Source organism: Bos javanicus, chromosome 7 (assembly GCF_032452875.1).
Source record: "Bos javanicus breed banteng chromosome 7, ARS-OSU_banteng_1.0, whole genome shotgun sequence".
NCBI classification, from domain to species: domain Eukaryota; kingdom Metazoa; phylum Chordata; class Mammalia; order Artiodactyla; family Bovidae; genus Bos; species Bos javanicus.
The window spans coordinates 108830196-108849843 of NC_083874.1; the positions used below are offsets into that span (position 1 = coordinate 108830196).

General features: G+C 45.8%; 1 long non-coding RNA gene across 5 annotated transcripts in view; it reads left to right on the plus strand.

Annotated features, from left to right (window-relative positions):
• The window catches only part of LOC133251748 (uncharacterized), a 142106-nt gene extending 123813 nt beyond the window's left edge, over window positions 1-18293 (plus strand). For 4 of the 5 annotated variants that reach the window (XR_009737772.1, XR_009737776.1, XR_009737773.1 and 1 more), the window contains 4 exons: window positions 11604-11765; window positions 13147-13313; window positions 14874-14946; window positions 16771-17316. This is a non-coding gene — a long non-coding RNA (uncharacterized LOC133251748). Of the gene's footprint in view, window positions 1-11603; window positions 11766-13146; window positions 13314-14873; window positions 14947-16770; window positions 17317-17988 lie in introns of those variants that run through there. The other variant, XR_009737775.1, reaches the window with a different exon arrangement.
• Window positions 18294-19648: the final 1355 nt, after the last annotated feature.

A 19648-nucleotide genomic window follows, 5' to 3' on the forward strand; every position in this document is an offset into this window, starting at 1 on the left:
GAAGGCGTGAAGAGGCCTGCTCTCGGGAGACCCACAGGGGAGAAACGGACACGGAAGTTAAGGGCAGGAAACGATCAGAGGCAGGACCTGGAATAAATCTCCTGAGCTATCGATCAGGTGGGGACGGGCTCTACAGAAGCAGAGAGCTTTAAGGGCTGTGGAAAGGCAGGGAAGGAAAGATACGTTACCTTATTCCAAGTGCGTTTGCTGGCCATAGCTGGAAAAAAGATATATGTACACTCAACAAAAGTTGCTAAGACGAAGATATATGCCCGGTAGCCTCAGAGCAAATAGCTGGGGATTGTCGAGAGCGAGCAAACGATCACCATTTGGAAACAGCTCCCTACGGTAGGGACACATCAGACAGAGCGACAGCTCTCGTAATTCTCTGCGTCGCCTGTGAGTGTGACCACTGCTGCCGTGTCCTGAGCCGTTTTAAGAGCACCAGCACCCTTCCCTGCATCCCCAGAAACGCTGGCTCATCTCACCAGGCGCCGTGGACCTCCCAAAGCTGACATGCGGAAGTCTTTCCTTCCGGTATGGTAGTATTAGGAGGTGGGGCCTTTGGGCGGGAATTACATCGGGGGTAGGTTCTCATCAACGGGAGTAGGGCTTCTGTAAGAAGAGGCCCAGGAAAGCTGGCCTGCTTCCTTTCTGCTCTCTCTGCCAAGCAGGGGTACAGTGAGAAGCTGGCTCCCTCCGGTCAGGAAGCAGGCTCTCACTGGGCACCTTGATCTCCGACACCCCAGCCTCCACAACCGTGAGAAATGCATTGCTGTTGAGGCCACGCAGTTGTGATATCTTGTTTTAAGAGCCTATAGTGATTGACACCAAGATGAGCGAGTCCTCTGTAGGGATCTCTAGGCCCAGAGTAGAGTCTCTCCAAATGGTTACAAGCCACAGGGCCTTGGACTGGCAACCAGGGTGAGAGCAACGGCCTTCTCCACTCGTCAGAGGCTGGAGGTCCCTGGGCTAGAGCGCCCCCATTATGAACGCTGCTTGTCCGAGACGGGGCCACCATATGGTAGAGAAACAGGCCATTTTTATGGAGCCATACGCTTTTTGTGAACACAACAGCAGTCTGTACAGGAGCCCCGATGAACACATTGGATCTAGGGTTAATGCTTCAGGTTCTTAATGCATTTTCCCTTACTATTGAAAAAGATCTTTGTTTTTCCAACTAGCATCCAAGCTTCCTTCCTTTTAGTGTTTAGCTGTGACCCCGTGCTTCTGGTTCTTATCCTTTACCACTTCCTTTAACCGCTGGAGTCTGGTTTTCACCCTCATAACTATATTGAGACTTCTTTCTTGAAAGTCACCAGTATAGTCCTGTGTCTTATAAAATGCAGTCCTCCTTCACTGCACCATTTGCCTCTTTGGAATATGTTTCATAAACTTCTCATTGCCTTAATTTCTGTGATGTGATCCTTTCTGGACTCTTATATTTCTCTTGTTTTTTTTCTCTCTTGCCTCTCCTTGACTGATCCTCGAAGATGATAGTTCTTTAAGATTCCCGATCTTACCCTTCGCTTGTATCGCTTTGGAAGTTCCTCTTTGACTGAGGTCATTTATTTTTGTATCTGTAACATTGCTGTGAAGATGAACACTTTGAAAACAGAAGTCCACAGCATTGATCTTATAGTATAGTATAGGTCTAATATTTCCAAAGTAATAGGCGTGTCAGTCTACCTTAAAGACAACATGCTATAATTCTTTATTCATATCTTTCCCCGAAAGTTTTGTTCCCTCTCCCAAGCCATTTCAGTCCTGGCTTTTCAGGACTAATGGCGTACTGGACAGAGTTCCGTCCAGCCTCTCTGTTTTGCGCTCCTGCCTCTCTTCTGATGTGTCCCCGAAATTTGCGCATCCGTCGTATTCCTGTTCCCACTGAGTTCATCCGGGATATTACTCCTAGGCTCCCGCCACGCCAGCTCTGAAGCTGCTGCTGGAGACTGCGTCTGCGTGCCGGCTGAGGCTGAGGGGATGAGGCTGACTGTCCTCCCCCTCACCCACACCTCGTCCACCCTCTCCCCTCCCCGTCTCCCCAGACTGTCTCTGGCCCGGTCTCTGAAGGTGCTGTCCAAGGCAGCTCCTGGCTCCAAAGCACATGGAGAAAAACGTGGTTCACTAGGTGGAAATCGAGTGCTGTGGGGGGGTGTACGCTGGAGAACGGCTCAGAAAGCGTGAGGCGTCCTGAGACGGAGCAGGTCCTGGCCTTTCTGTAGCTCAGTTTCCTAATCTGTGAAATCAGCATTGTAAAAGATTCATTTTTTACATTGAAATATGGTTGGTTTACAATATTGTGTTAGTTTCAGGTAAGCAGCAAGTCTTTCAGTTACACATATGTACACACTTTCAGATTAGTTTCCATTATTTATTATAAGACATTGAATTATAGTTATAGTGAGTCCTTGTTTTTTTATATATAGGAGTTTTATATATAGGAGTTCTTATCTGTTAATCCCATACTCCTACTTTATCCCTACCCGCCTCCCTGTCTCCTCTGGTAACAATAAGCTTCATTTCTATGTCAGTCTTTTTCTGTTTTGTATACAGATTCATTTGTACTCATCTTGAATCCATGTGTAAGTGATATGGTATAACATTTATCCTTCTCTGTCTGACTCCACTTAGTGTGATTGTCTTTGGGTCCATCCAAGCTGCTGTAAAGGTCTCATGCTGTTTATGGCTGAGTAACATTCCACTGTATACATATAGACTACTCTATTTTAAGCCAGTTGTCTGTCAGTGGCTACCTGGGTTGTTCCACGTCTTGTCTATTGTAAATAGTGCTTTTATGAACATTAGGGTGCATGCATCTTTTCAAATTAGTTTTTGTCTTCTCTAGAAGTGGCGTTGCTGGATCATGTGGTAGCTCAATTTTTAGTGTTTTTTGGGAACCTCCATACTGTTTTATATAGTGACTGCACCAATTTACATTCCCACCAACACTGTAACAGGATTCCTCTTTCTCTACACCCTCTCCAGCATTAATTATTTGTAGGCTTTTTGATGAGACCATCCTGACCAGTGTGAGATGATACCTCGTTGTAGTTTTGGTTTGCATTTTTCTAATAATTAGAAATGTCAAGTATCATTCCATGTTCACGTTGGCCATCTGCATATAGTATTTGGAGAAATGGCTATTCACAATGTGTATTTAGAAACGCTTAATCTGCCCTAAAATGAGCATATTAACTCATGACTCCATGGTGTTATGGCAAGGAGTGACCAGGATGACCTTCAGGTTTCTCTTGGCTTGGCTGGAGTTTAGAAAGCCTGCTTTCTGCCCCTTGGCCCAACTTCGCTCTCACCCAGGTCCTTACAGAATCCATATAACCCATGATTTCCCACCATCCCACCTCTTAAAAACTCTCTCTCCCTTTAAGTCATTGGAGATAAGCTCAGATTGAGTTCTGAAAAAATTGTGAAAATACTACTGTGCCATGAATTCCTCCTGTGATCATTATGATCCTCCCAGGAATACAAAGTCAGAACAGAAAACGTTCAGAGAATTCTTGATTTTCGCCAATAGGAAAAGTTGGTGGTGAGGGAAGGGATAGGTCTTATTCAAAACTTTGAGCTAACCAAAACTCAGGCAGTATATTGTAAATCTTGAGGTGGACAGTAAAGTAAAATACACCAAGATTACCCACTTCCCAAGCCAGAATGCCTGCTAGGGGCAGAGGCCTCAGAAACCTGCTGAAGGGTAGGGGGGACACAGGTCTCTGGGCGTTTTGTTTCATTTTTAATTTCTGAGAGTAGATCAATTTTATAGAATTCCTTTAAGGTTATTGGTTCATATCCCTTGATGCCTTGCATAATTCCCAGTCCATAGAGCAGAAAAGAGGAGATTGGAGATCAAATTCACAGTCATAACTAATGCTTTCCTTCACTTCTGTCTTCTGTCATACCAAGGTGAAAAGTGAAGTCGCTTAGTCGTGTCCGACTCTTCACGACCCCATGGACTGTAGCCTACCAGGCTCCTTGGTCCATGGGATTTTCTGGGCAAGAATACTGGAGTGGGTTGCCATTTCCTTCTCCAGGGGATCTTTCCGACCCAGGGATCAAACCTGGGTCTCCCACATTGTAGGCAGACGCTTTACCATCTGAGCTACCAAAACCAAACTAAATAAACAAAGCACAAAGTCCCCAGCTCAGCAATCTCGATTTTTATCTACTCTTACTTGGGTCTGGAGCAGGGCCCAGGGTCCAGCAGGACTGACCTCACAACAGCACTGCTGCTCTCTCGTCGTTGCTCAGTCGCTCAGTCGTGTGTGACTCTCTGCGACCCCACGGACTGCAGCACACCATGCCTCCCTGTCCATCACCAGCTCCAGGAGTCCACCCAAACCCATGTCCATTGAGTCGGTGACGACATCCAACCATCTCATCCTCTGTTGTCCCCTTCTCCTCCCACCTTCAATCTTTCCCATCATCAAGATCCAGTGAGTCAGCTCTTCGCATCTAGTGGCCAAAGGCTTGGAGCTTCAGCTTCGGCATCAGTCCTTCCAATGAATACCTTTAGGATAGACTGGTTTGATCTCCTTGCAGTCCAAGGGACTCTCAAGAGTCTTCTCTAACACCACAGTTTGAAAGTATCCATTCTTTGGTGCTCAGTCTTCTTTACAGTCCAACATTCACACCTGTATGTGACTACTGGAAAAACATAGCTTTGACTATACAGAACTTGCTTGGCAAAGTAATGTTTCTGCTCTTTAATACGCTGTCTAGGTTGGTCATATCTTTTCTTCCGAAGAGCAAGTATCTTTTAATTTCACAGCTATAGTCATCATCTGCAGTGATTTTGGAGCCCAACAAAGTAAAGTCTCTCACTGTTTCCATTGTTTCCCCATCTATTTGGTGTGAAGTCTTGGGAATAGTTGCCACAATCTTAGTTTTTTGAATGCTGAGTTTTAAGCCAGTTTTTCACTTTCCTCTTTCACTTTCATCAAGAGGTTCTTTAGTTCCTCTTCACTTTCCATCACCTCCATATCTGAGGTTATTGAGATTTCTCCCAGCAATCTTGACTCCAGCTTGTGCTTCATCCAGCCCAGCATTTCTCATGATGTACTCTGCATATAAGTTAAATACACAGTGTGACAATATACGGCTTTGACATGCTCCTTTACCAATCTGGAACCAGTCTGTTGTTTCATGTCCAGTTCTAACTATTGCTTCTTAACCCATATACAGGTCTCTCAGGAAGGAGGTAAAGTGAAAGTTGCTCAGTCATGTCTGACTCTATGCCACCCTAAGGACCATACAGTCCATGGAATTCTCCAGGCCAGAATACTGGAGTGGGCAGCCTTGCCCTTCTCCAGGGGATCTTCACAACCCAGGGAACAAACCCAGGTCTCCCACAGTGCAGGCGGAGTCTTTACCAGCTGAGCCACCAGGGAAGCCTGGAGGCAGGTCAGGTGGTCTGCTATTCCCATCTCTTTAAGAATTTTCCAGTTTGTTGTACTCCACAGAGTCTAAGGCTTTAGTGTAGTTAATGAAGCAGAACTAGATGTTTTTCTGGAATTCTCTTGCTTTTTCTATGATCCAACGGATGTTGGCAATTTGATCTCTGGTTCCTCTGCCTTTTCTAAATCTAGCTTGTACATCTGGAAGTTCTCAGTTCATGTACTGTTGAAGCCTAGCTCGAAGGATTTTGAGCATGACCTTGCTAGCATGTGAAATGAGTACAATTGTGCAGTAGTTTGAGCATTCTTTGACATTGCCCTTCTTTGGGATTGGAATGAAAACTGACCTTTTCCAGTCCTGTGGCCACTGCTGAGTTTTCCAAATTTGCTGACATATTGAGTGCGACATTTTAACAGCTTCATGTTTTAGAATCTGAAATAGCTCAGCAAGAATTCCATCAACTCCACTAGCTTTGTTTGTAGTGATGCTTCCTAAGGTCCACTTGACTTTGCACTCCAGGATGTCTGGCTCTAGATGAGTGATCACACCATGGTGGTTATCTGGGTCATGAAGATCTTTTTGCGTAGTTCTTCTGTGTATTCTTGCCACCTCTCTTAATATCTTCTGATTCTCTTAGGTCCATACTCATCTTTGCATGAAATGTTCCCCTGTATCTCTGATTTTCTTGAAGGTATTTCTAGTGTTTCCCATTCTACTCTTTTCCTCTATTTCTTTGCAATGTTCACTTAGGAAGGTTTTCTTGTCTCTCTTTACTATTCTTTGAAACTCTGCATTCAGATAGCTCAGTTGGTAAAGAATCCTCCTGCAGTGTGGGAGATGTGGGTTCGATCCCTGGGTTGGGAAGATCCCCTGGAGAAGGGAAAGGCTACCTACTCCAGTATTCTGGCCTGGAGAATTCCATGGACTGTATAGTCCATGGGGTTGTAGAGTCAGACACGACTGAATGGCTTTCACTTTCACTTTTCCCTTTCTCTTTGCCTTTTACTTCTCTTCTTTTCTCAGCTATTTGTAAGGCCTCCTCAGACAACCACTTTGCCTTTTTGCATTTCTTTTTCTTGGGAATGTTTTTGATCACCGCCTCCTCTATAATGTTACCAACCTCCACAGAGTTCTTCAGGCACTCTGTCTATCAGATTTAATCCCTTGAATCTCTTTGTCACTTCTACTGTATAACTATAAAGGATTTCATTTAGGTCATACCTGGATGGTCTAGTGGTTTTCCCTCCTTTCTTCAATTTCAGTCTGAATTTGGCAATAAGGAGTTCATGGTCTGAGCCACAGTCAGCTCCCAGTCTTGTTTTTGCTGACTGTATAGAGCTTCTCCATCTTTGGCTGCAAAGAATATAATCAATCTGATTTCGGTGTTGACCATCTGGTGATGTCCACGTGTAGAATCTTCTCTTGTGTTGTTGGAAGAGGGTGTTTGCTATGACCAGTGTGTTGTCTTTACAGAACTCTGTTAGCCTTTGCTGTGCTTCATTTTCTTCTCCAGGGCCAAACTTGCCTGTTACTCCAGATATCTCTTGACTTCCTACTTTTACCTTCCAGTCGCCTATGATACCTCTGCCTCAGGGAGGTTTCCCCCAGGACAAACCTTTCTGGGGCAGCCTCAGCGTGGCAGAATCTCCCATGGCTGTAAGTTGTCTTGGACCCCGCTCCTGTCTCTGCCAGGAATCAGGAGGGTCAAGGTGATGCTCTTCTCCCAGTTACAGCTAATGATGGAATGATTATTCATTGGGGAAACATAAGTGTTGTTTCCAGACTGTGGGGTCTTCCTTCAAATTATTTGATAGATTAATTCCCAGAAGCCTGCTTGCTCTGAGATAAGAAGTGTATGAGAGTGTGGTGGTGGAGTGTGTCAGGGCAGGTGGTGGTGTATTTACCGTGATGGGTTGAATGCTCATTCAACGCTAGTATTGGCTGATAATTATCCTTGCAAAAATCACAGTATAACAATATTTGGAGCCAAAGAAGGTTTGGCAAAGGACTCTAGAATGAGAGGCCAAGACAATGCCTGGCAGACCCCACACGTGGGCAGGGGTGAGGGACAGCACTGGGCCCCCCGCCCTTCTTGAGATCTCTCGGGATCAGTGGGCCCCCGCCCTTCTCGGGGTCTCTCAGGGTCAGTTAGGGTCTTTGTCTTTTCACCCCCAAGGTGATACTCAAGTTCTGAGAGATTCAGAACACAGGCTGAGAACTGAGTCTTCATCCGGACCTGAGCTTTCTGCCCGAATCTCTTCCCGCGTCTCTGTGATAAGCTGGATTGGACAGCACCAAGGGCGTCCGCTGAAGGCGGTCTGTTTACGTTCCGTGCATCCTCCCTGACCCTGTCTGTAACTGCATCTATTTTCGTCAGGACAGGCCCCAGGTGAGACGCTCTTCCTGCTACTTTTAGCTATGTTTCCAAGAGCCAGTTCTCCCTTCTGCCCTCCTTCCTCCTGTGTCATAGCACAGGCACACGTGAAATCCTCTGCAAGACGCTAAGTATTTTTCTACTTGGAGTTATTACCCTTATGACTCCGTTGCCAAGCCTATTGGCCACTACCGTTCTGAGGCCAGAAACTGGGCAGTAGCCTTCTTTGTGTTTGATCCAGATGATTAAGTCTTGCCAGTGAAAAGTAACCACATGTGTAGAAATTCTGGGAAGTCTCTTTCTTCCCTTCTACTCTTATACTGATTCAAATTATGGCTGTGACGGCTGGAGCTCCAGCATCCTTTTGGGACCCTGATGATGAGGGCCACATCGTAGTAATCACAAAAAGAGTCTGAGTCTGTGGTGACCAAGGAATTGTCATTCTAGCCCAGGCTTAATGACGTCCATGCTTTTTGGCTTATGTACGAGAAGTAAATATTTGCCAGCCCTTTCAAGTCCAGTTGTAATATAATCTTCAATCTTATACTAACTATAGTATGTCAGTCTGTGCTAACATGCTGGGTGTACTTTTCTCTTCTTGTTATTCTGTGCTAAATTTCTATGGTAGCTGCTAACATCTTTATACACCTTCTCCTATTTCAAATTTTCCCTCAGATAAACTTCAGTGGAAACCAGTGTTCCAGGAACTATGCCAGGCAACTAGAAAACAAAGATTAGTGATGTATTAGTAACATGTCATGGGTGTGAGACATTCACTAGTCCACCCCCTTCTAAAGAAGTGCAGTGAGTGACTTCAGGTGATTACAATACAAGTCAGCCTTGCTCTTGGCATATGAAAAGAGTGGGCCTGGTCTCTGGCTTTGGGAAAAAATTCAGCCTAGTAGGAAAGGAGGACAGAAAGGCATAAAATGATTAACGCTCACAAGCATCCAGGCAGAGCTAGATTTGTGCTTCTTTTCCTTTCAGGCTTCTTGTTGAAAAATTAATAAGCTTCTGGAAGTCCACTGTTACAATAGAATCAGCAGTGACCTCATAAGGAGCCCAGCAACTTTCAGATTGGACTTTCTCTTCCCTTCACTGGCTGGGTGCAATCCAAGAGAAAAGTGCAAGTGTTAGTCACTCAGCTGTGTCTGGTTCTCTGTGACCCCTTGGACTGTAGCCCACCAGGCTCCTCTGTCCGTGGAATTCTCCAAGGAAGAATACTGGAGGGGGTTGCCGTGCCCTCCGCCAGGGAATCTTCCCGACCCAGGGATCGAGCCTGGGTGTCCCACATTGCAGGCAGATTCTTTGCCTTTTGAGGCACCAGGGAAAGATGACTATGGATAGCCAGACAGCTGCAAAACAGCTTTCCTTTTCTCTTTGCAGTTGTTTTAATATTTACTTCAAACAAAGGTGCTTTCAGCCCTTGAGTCCCGTTAGAGGGTTCTGAAAACACGAGTGAGAGTAGAACAGGGGGAATTAGTTCTTCCACTTTCTCTAATTTAAGGCTTTTGAGACTTTTTTTTTAAGGGCTAACATGTCCAGTAAAGCCAAGCATTCTGTTTTTTTTATTGAAGTGTAGGTTATTTATAATATTGTGTTAGTTCCAGGCATGTACAGCAAAGTCCCTGTTATACATGTATATTTTTCAGATTCTTTCCCATTGTATGTGATACATAGTGTATTATATACTATATACATTACATAAGACATTGAATACACTTCCTGCGCTGCACAGTAGGTCCTTGTTCATCTGTTTTGTGCACAGCGCTGTGTGTCTGTTCTCCCGCACTCCTGATGCATTGCTCCCCCTTGCCCCTTCTCCCTTTGGTGATCACAGGTTTGTCTCCTAGGCCCACGAGTTTGTTTCCGTTTTCTGCACAGGTGCATTGGTATTGCTGCTGTGGACTCACATGGGTGGCGTCATATTTGTCTCTGTCTGACCTCACTCACGTGATGCTCTCTCGGTTCATCCATGTTGCTGCGAACGGGCTCGTTTCATTCTCCTTGTGGACAAGCAGTGTCCATTGTATGTGTGCCCCACACGTTCTTTCTTTTCATCAGTGGGTGCTGGGGTTGCGTCCGTGTCTGAAGCCAAGTGTTACTGATGCCACGCATGGGCACCAGGTGCTGAGCCTAGGAGTGTCTCTGCGGCGCTGGCTTCTCCTTCTTCCTCGTCTACTTCTGCTCTGGCTGCCGGTTTAATCAAGTTCTGTGTGCTAGGGGCTGCAGGCCTTCTCGCATTACACGAGTGAGCTCTTAATCCTCTCAGCCACTCCGTGAGATAACGTAACCACTGCTTTACAGATGAGGAAACTGAAGCTTGGAGACGTGAAGGAACCTTTTCTAGGTCCCTCCACCAGAAGTGTGGCCAGGGTTTGGTCCAAGCAGCGTGACTCCAGAGCTCTGCTTTTAACCACGACACGGAAGTTTATAAAATGATTCCAGATCACACATGGAAGGATCAGAACCTTGTCAGATGGGAGACTTAGCGCTCCAGGGGCAGGCTGCCTCTCCACCTTCTTCCTCACATCATACCAATATGGGAGGTTAAAATGTTGCAGAGAGGAAACTGGAAGACACGTTAATTTCAAGTGAGAGCAGAGATGAGAGGCCATCTCTGAGTCAACCTTGGCCAGGTCTGTGGTCCGCGTGGCAGGCTGTGCTCCATCACCAGTAAAGGCTCCGGGCGCTCCGTCCCTGACCAGCCTCTGCCCTCTGGATGCTTTCAGGCGACTCCCATACCTCAGGGCTTCAGGGACCATTACTGCAGGAGGGGAGGGAGATAGGCCCTGCCTCTTCTGATGTTTTCTCCTTTCCTGGGACAGTGAGCAGCAGGCACTCTGCTGGGCCCCTGTCCTCAGCTCTCACGCCTTTGGGCCAGCTGAAAGAATGACCCTGTGACTGGAGGCCACACTAACATACGGCTTTCACCGCCACGGACGACTGTCTGGGCCGGGGGTCAGGCTGATTGTACTCACAAGTAAATCAAGAAACGCGATGGCCTTTGTGTTTGCTCTTCTCTCTGCCAGGAACGTCCTCTTCTTAGCGTTCAGCTCTCAGTCCAAGTGTTACCTCCTCATCCAGGATTGCTCTGGGCAGCCACCTTAGATGTTTCCCTCTGATACCAGCACATCATGTTTAATTTCCTTCAAAGAAAGCATTTTTATTCTATGAAATCACTAGTGATAATCACTAGTTGCAATGGTACATCACTAGCTATAATGATATATACTGGTTACACCACTGGTTATAATGATATGACTAGTGGTATATAATGATGTAGCTAATGAGCAACTAGTTATAGTCTCCTGAGAACAGGGGTCTTTTGTTCAACAGTATATCCTCAGTGCTGGAGTCTGTGCCTGGCATACAGGAGGTGGTTGATAAATGTTGGTTAGATGGGTGAACGATCGAGTGCCATCGTTTTCTTTGGACAGCACTGGCAAAAACAGTCTGTAAAATGCAACTAGATGACAAAAGCTGCAGGTGGTTTTGACACACAGCTCCCTTTGCAACAAAGTTCAGGAATGGGAGCCTCTCTCCTGCAGCTGAGGAAAGCGCGTGCTGGGGGTGTGGCCAACCTGCTTCCTCCAGAGTCCTGGGAGGGGGCTGTGGCTTCCCCCCGCTCCTGCTCTCCCCATTCTGCCGGAGGAAGAACCGCAATCTCGTTTTGAGCTAGTTGCTCTGCTTTCAACAACTGTCTTGTACTTTCTATGTGTCGATAGTATGTGTGCACACGTGCACACACACACACGTGTGGAGACAGCTAACATGCTCTCCATGCTAGAAGGTGTTTTTGTATCTGCCCTCCTGACAGATCGATCCAGTAGGAGAATGCCTGTGACGTGAGCCAGATGCTGGTCTCGGTGGGCCAGGGACATTGCCAGGAAGCTCCCTACTGGAACACTTCCTCACCAGACACCACCCAGGCCTGAGGGGAGGCCACCCTCAGACTTTAAAACAGGAAGGCAAAAATAAGGTAAACTCTCTTCTGCAGCCCGGAGTGAAGTTCTTTGATTCAGCTACTGCCATTTTCCAGCCGCCTCCATCTCTTGTGCTACCGTGGGACCTACCCCATGAAGACACAGGCATTTTAGGCTCCCAGTGGATTATTCATTGCAGACCTGCCGCGCTCAGCTTCAGTGCCAAAGCTCTAGGGGATACAGACGACAAGGACTTGCACTCTGAGATTTCACATTCTGAGAGGAGCTGTGACAGCAACTCCATTGAACACACAGTATACTGATTAAGGCTAAGTTGGTTTTCAGCACAGTATTGTATTGTTACCACACTGGTTCAGGTTTATAAATCTTGTGTCCAAAAAGCAATTGTAAATTACAGGAATACTTTGAAGACTAGATTTTTGACTGCTATTTGCACAGTTCTGGATACAAAGTAGACCCTCACGGGAAAAGTGGCAGTTTGAGTGTTGTTTGGTCACTCAGTCGTGGCCAGCTCTTTGAGACCCATGGACTGCAACACACCAGGCTTCTCTGTCCTTCACTATCTCCCAGAGTTTGCTGGAGTGGGTTGCTGGGCCCTTCTCCAGGGGATCTCCCCCACCCAGGGATCAAACCCAGGTCTCCTGCACTGAAGGCAGATTCTTTACTGTCTGAGCCACTAGGGAAGCCCCTTGAACATTATGGAACACTACAGATGTTGATCTAGGCTGCTCTTTTTATTAATTGAAAGGAATGGTAGATGGGGAAGAATTTCTGTTCTAATCTCAGGGCACATTTCAAGAAAAGGGTCATGCTAGCCACCCCTAGCAGCACCATTGAATTGCTGAAGGAGGTTGACCCAGAAAGCTTCTAGGGGTCCCCGGAAAAGATGACAGCTATGAAGCTGTCCAGGTCACATCTGGGAGGCCAAACAGGGCTTGGACTCCCAGTGTCCTGGGCTCCCTAATTAGTTACACTGTTGCCCAACTCTCAGGAGCCCTCCCTCTGCTGGAGGCCGGGAATCTCTGCCTGGCCTCGCCGCCATTGTCTGCCTGCTTTTGTTGTTGGTCTGCCTGCTCTTTTAGTGAGCTTAAGTTTGCCCTTCTTTTGTTCAATTCCTTTTTCTGGCCGGCTGGCCTGAACCTCATTCAAATGCTGTGTGCGTGTTTTTGAAACCTGGCCATTTAATTCACAGAAGAGCCTTGGGAAACTTCTAGGCTTCAGGTTGTGCAGGGGTCACATTGCTTTGAGTTTCAGCTTCCAATTGATGTTTAAAAAAAGACTAAAAAGCAGGACTCCAGCTGTACCTTCTGAGTCTCGCCAGGTGTGTGAGCAGCAGCCGGCAAGGAGAGGAGGCAGACAGACTGGAATCACATCACGGCATTTCAAATGGGTTCACTGTGCTTTGGTATTTCATAGGTGGTTATTGCTGTTCATCACAATAAACTGAAAATATAAGAAGAGAGGATTCAAACAGCCCCAGTGAAAGGGGTGGATCTTATGTTCCTGAGGCCGCAAGCTGAGAGCTAGGGAATTCAAGATTCCAACAGCCTCTGCTTCAGACTGTCCTACCTACTGAGGCTTTTGTAAGATCCCTTACTTTCTGCAGACCTCTACACCCTTACCTGTCTGAAAGAACCCAACCTGTTTTCCCAGAGCCTTACGCCTGTAAGAGAATGACTCAGCGCAGAGATATTCCAGAAATTGTCACTGTTTTGAATCTAGTAAGAGAGGAAAGCAAAGCAACATCGCAAAAGCCCTCACCCCCATTGTTTTCAGAACACTGATGCACCCCAGCCACCCAGAAAGATTCACTGTTTTATTTTGAAAATGTCTCCTAGAAATTAGTTTTTTTCTTTTTAAGTCAAACCTTATTTCCCACTACCTCCTGTTGTGCACTGGGGCATATACTTGCTAAAAGCTGAAAGAAGTGGATGAAAGGAGCTTCCATGAATTATCCTTCCAGCCAGAGTCTCATTGGTGTGCACCCTGGGAGATCCTGTTCTGTTCCTTGGGATCTTCTGCTCCAAGTTCTCACCCATAATTTGGCCCTTGAGTACAGAGTTGTCCCTGAAGGATTATGCCATTGTTAGGAAAGATGTCATGTATGTGAAGGAATATAAAAAGTTTTAGAGGAAAAGCGTTTTCCCTTTAAAATACATGAGGCTAGCAAGCACAGCATGCATGTTGGCAATCAAACCTTGTTCTTCACCATTTTGGGTCTCTCTTGGTTCATGATAAGAGATGTCCTTTCAGTAGCATAGTCTATACTCCATAATGAAGCCAAGCCATGTCAAGTTGAAAGTATTTTAAGCTCTTCATTCATCTAAAACTTCATCTCAACACAGAAATTTTATTTTCCCCGAAGCTTTTCAAATCGACTCATTTTGCAGGGCCAAAAACAAAAAACAAAAAGCCTTTGCACGCACTAAGCTCTCTGGACTTCCCTGTTCTCACCCCCTCACTGGCACGTTGCCACTTCCTCGGTCGGTCACAGTCTAGCCTTATTGCGTTCCTTCCTGTTTGTCTCCTCAAGTAGCCCAGCGTCATCAGCCCCCTCTCTGACATCCAGAGTTTTTGCCTCTTGCTGAATGTAAATTACCACGTTCTAGCACTATGGAAAACCAGAGTTTCAGATTTTATCTGGTTTGCTCACAGTATTAAACTTCAAGAACATGCTTTCAGTAGCTGAGGTCCAAAATATAGTCAGATCTAAATTTGGCAAATTTAGTGAAGTGAAGTTGCTCAGTCGTGTTCAACTCTTTGCAACCCCATGGACTGTAGCCTATCAGGTTCCTCCATCCATGGGATTTTTCCAGGCAAGAGTGCTGGAGTGGATTGCCATTTCCTTCTCCAGGGGATCTTCCCGACCCAGGAATCGAACCCAGGTCTCCTGCATTGCAGGCAGATGCTTTACCATCTGAGCCACCAGGGAAGCCCTGGTAAATTTACTGGCTGTTATATTCTTCATTCTGTTTTATAATTTGCAGTTTGTGCATCTTATCTTGGTTATCCTTATTGCTTATTTTTTTTTTCCTTCATGCTGTAAGCATGTGTCCTTGCTTAGTCTGGTTACTGTGTGTTGTCCTACAAATGCCTGCTTTTTTATTGACAACTTTCATTTTCTTTGGTTTGCTTGTATCCAGGGTCAAAAGAAGTCTGATATCATTCAGATTCTCCCTATCATGAGACTGATGCCAACTCAGTCACCTCAAGCAGGTGAGACACTCTTTAACAGCATCTCCAGGGGAGGGCAGTGCACCTCAGCCTTTGTAACTTCTGTCAAAGTACCAAATAAAATTTTCGTTTGACAAGTATCTTCAAGTCTGATTAGCTCTGCAACTCTTTGCTCTAGTATGATTCTTATTTCCTTTGATGTTTAAGACATTTCCTTGAGATATTTAAGACAGTTTCTCTAAGGAGTACCCTGGGTTTTTTTGTTTATTTTTGGTCTTTAAATAATATCCCCACTGATTTTTCCTTAGAGTTCTTGCTATCTGTAAACTCAAGTGACAGAAAACCCAGTTGAAACCTACTAAGAGATTTACTATATAATTTCACTAGACGAGCAGAAGTCGGGTGGCTCTGTGTGTCATCTCAGCCATGAGCCTCCCCAGGCTGGCTTCTCCTCTGCCTCACTGGGCTACCCTCCTCCTGGCACCGCTCTCCAGGTTCTCTCTCCACTTCCATAATATCCTACATCGGTTTGCACTCTATTCTCAGCCTGCAGTCCAGGGGGAAACAGAATCTCAGTGAAACAAATTTAGATTTTTACAAGCATCACTAAGCGTAGAAGTGTGAGGGAGCATGGGTGCCAGGGTGCGTTCTTTAGCCAGGACGGTGGGGTAAGGACTTCCGGAAGCTGTTTTTTGAAGTCTGGCTTGAATGAGAAAACAGACCTGAAAACATCCCGAGAACGATTGTTTGAAGCAAAATCAAGAGCACTTGCAAATGTCCTGAGACAGGGGAGCTTGGCATATTCTCGGGGCACACGGAAGGCTGGAGGGGCTGGGACTGCAGACGAGGGGCTGGAAGAGTTAGGGGAGAGGCGGCGGGGCATGTGCTGCTGATCCCTGCAGAGCATCCCTGCAGAGCACCCCAGAAAGGGGCTGTGAACTAAAGCCGCAGGAGCGAGTGTAGCCAGGGAGGAAGCGACGTGAATCAGCCTTAGAAAGCTGAATGTGGCTGTGCTGAAGAAGATGGACTGTGGTAGCCGCGTTAGCTGGCCCTCCGGGGCCCCTGTGCCCCCCAAAGGAGGGACTAGGGCTAGAAGGCCCACGTAGTGATGGAAGGTGATTGCCATGTGAGGGGGAGCCAAGGAGCCCGAGGGAGAGGCCAGAGTGAAAGAAACAGCCGTCCAGAAACCAGTCCCAGGCCCAGGAGCAGCCTCCTCGACTCTCACCATCTCTGATGGGGTTCCTTGCCTTTCTCTGCAGCAATCACTCAGGGAAATCCTCTGATTGCATGTGACTGGGAGCACATACTAACGCTCCAGTCAGCAGCCAGAACTTCCCCAGAGCGTGGGAGCTGATGGGGAGAGGCAGCTCAGAGGGGAGCTGAGGCACAGTTACCAACAGTGATGAGCAGATGATAGATGCTGCGAACAGCTGACCGTCTTCATGGTCTCTCTTTCTTAAATTCCATAGAAGTTTGCATCCAAATGACAGCATCTGGGCCTTACGTATTAGGAATTCTTTATATGATTCTCCTATGATACTGAGTGATGGGCTTCTGATTTTTATTGTATTTAAATACTACACATGAAAAAGCACAGACTCAGAGCATTGATGGTAGAAAAATGTTGCAAGTAGGAACCCTGATAGCAAGTTTTAAGAAGACACCCTTCAGGATGTGATTAGATGGCATTATTATTGTAAATTTTGCCGAGCAATGTATTATAGAACAGGACATTTATTTAGCATTTTATGCACCTATGAAAGGAGGGTTATATTTTGAAAGCAGGACTTTAAATATTTCATATTTTTCCATTAATTTTGATCTGAATATATCATAAAACAATCTTTGAACTCATTTCAATTTCAGATTACTTTCAAAGAACCTACCTCTTATTCTTGATAAAAAAACAAGAGTGAGCTTGGCAGACACAGGAGATGTTTTGATGCTGGAGGGCCTGACACCGCAGGTGAAGAAAAAGAAGTGTGTGTGTGTTTGGGGATCACTAACAAGGTGAGACTGGGAGAGGTGTGTCTGTCTTTCCCTGCAGCAGAGGGTCAGCAAGCACAGAGAAAGAACTCAAGCCGGGAAGCATTTTAAAGGATCCTACTAAAAGATAAAGAAGGAGACCCCGCACTGTGAAACAGTATTGTTCAAGGCATGTGGAAGCATTCCAGTCAAAGGGGAAAAGAAACAAGCAGTAAGGAAACCCCAGGAGAGAGCAGTAATATTGCACACATCACTCAAAGCTCAGGTGGCTGAGCTACATCCGCTTGGAGCGGCGAGAGAGGAAGGAGGAGAAATCATCTGAGTTTGAGTCGGTGTCTACAGGCTGTCCTGTAGGGACAGCTGTCCTCTGGAGGACTGGTCAGTGTTTTTTGTGGAAGCCTGATTTTCTAAAATTAATTTCTTTAATCTGGCCTGATTTGGTACTTCTTTTAGTGTCATTATTCAAGTATAAGAAATGTACATGCTGTTGTTGAAGGACATGCTTTCCTTCTTGGGGTATCTAAGATTTCCCACTCCCTCATTCATAAAGAATTTCATAACCCTAGGCTTAGAAGCTGTTTCTCCTAAAAAAAGAAAAAAAAGGCTGTCAAACCTCAGGTGGGTTTGACAATATAATTTGTTTTCCAATATAATTCTCACTCTGTGGGGCCTGTTTGGAAAGATCCATTTCCCTGGCCCCTGATCTTCAACAGAGTCTCCAGCCTGAAGCCTCTGCTTAAGATGTGCTAGAAAAGCAATGAATAGAGACAGGAAACACAGCTGAGATTCTGATGCAGAAACAAAACAGAGCAAACAAAAGGAAACTGCATTGATTTTGTGTTTGTCGAGCTTAAAAAAAAACTAGTCGCTGTGACAGGTAAGTCTGAGTCAAGCGAGGGGAGATTCTGCTCTTCAGGACGTATTATTTAGGAGCCAGGTTCCTGCTTCTTGTGCCTCTGTGTTTTGGGACCGCTGAGTCCTCTCCATTAAGCTGGCAGATGGGAAGAGAGCTGATGTGTCATGGAGGAGACGGGTGGGGAGGGCCACCAGTTACGCCTGAAAGTGATCACATCCCTCCCACTCGTCCTCTGCTAGCAGGACTCGGTGCACACGACCACGTCCGGAGGCGAGAGCACTGCAGGACCCCCGTTCCCAGGAGGGGCCCCAGCGAGCTGCCGTGCGGCATGGCTGCTCTAGGCCACTTCCCACCACTCAGACCATCCTCCAGCAGCTGTGCGGGGAGGACTAGTTCCATATCAGAAGAGACAATTGCCAAATTTTCAGGAATTTTGAAAACTGGTTCTTAAACACAGCCATTATTAAAAACTAAATTATACCAGCCTAGTATTTTAAAATGTTTAAACCTGCTATTTAAATGTTAATTACTACTTTAAAAATAAATACTGACAACTCACCAGTTTTAAAATTATGGTATTACCAGTTTTTTTTCTGAACTATATTCTTGAGGTTAGTAATCTCTTTTCATTATACGGGACTGGAATGCAAAAGTAGGAAGTCAAGAAATACCTGCAGTAACAGGGAAATTTGGCCTTGGAATACGGAATGAAGCAGGGCAAAGGCTAATAGAGTTTTGCCAAGAGAACGCATGGGCATAGCAAACACCCTCTTCCAACAACACAAGAGAAGATTCTACACATGGACATCACCAGATGGTCAACACCAAAATCAGATTGATTATATTCTTTGCAGCCAAAGATGGAGAAGCTCTATACAGTCAGCAAAAACAAGACCAGGAGCTGACTGTGGCTCAGACCATGAACTCCTTATTGCCAAATTCAGACTGAAATTGAAGAAAGTAGGGAAAACCACTAGACCATTCAGGTATGACCTAAATCAAATCCCTTATGGTTATACAGTGGAAGTGACAAAGAGATTCAAGGGATTAAATCTGATAGACAGAGCGCCTGAAGAACTATGGACAGAGGTTCATGACATTGTACAGAAGGCAGTGATCAAGGCCATCACCAAGCAAAAGAAATGCAAAGAGGCAAAGTGGTCGTCTGAGGAGGCCATACAAATAGCTGTGAAAAGAAGAGAAGCGAAAGACAAAGGAGAAAAGGAAAGATACACCCATCTGAATGCAGAGTTCCAAAGAATAGCAAGGAGAGATAAGAAAGCCTTCCTCAGTGATCAACGCAAAGAGATAGAGGAAAACAATAGAATGAGAAAGACTAGAGATGGCTTGAAGAAAATTAGAGATACCAAGGGAACATTTCACGCAAAGATGGGCTCAATAAAGGACAGAAATGGTATGGACCTAACAGAAGCAGAAGATATTAAGAAGAGGTGGCAAGAATACATAGAAGAACTGTACAAAAAAGATCTTCACGACCCAGATAATCACAATGGTGTGATCACTCACCTAGAGCCAGACATCCTGGAATGTGAAGTCAAGTGGGCCTGAGGAAGCATCACTATGAACAAAGCTAGTGGAGGTGATGGAATTCCAGTTGAGCTATTTCAAATCCTGAAAGATGATGCTGTGAAAGTGCTGCACTCAATATGTCAGCAAATTTGGAAAACTCAGCAGTGGCCACAGGACTGGAAAAGGTCAGTTTTCATTCCGATCCCAAAGAAAGGCAATGCCAGAGAATGCTCAAACTACCGCACAATTGCACTCATCTCATACGCTAGCAAGTTCACCTCAGTCGCTCAGTTGTGTCCAACTCTTTGCAATGCCATGAAGCACAGCACGCCAGGCCTCCCTGTCTGTCACCAACAATTGGAGTTTACCCAA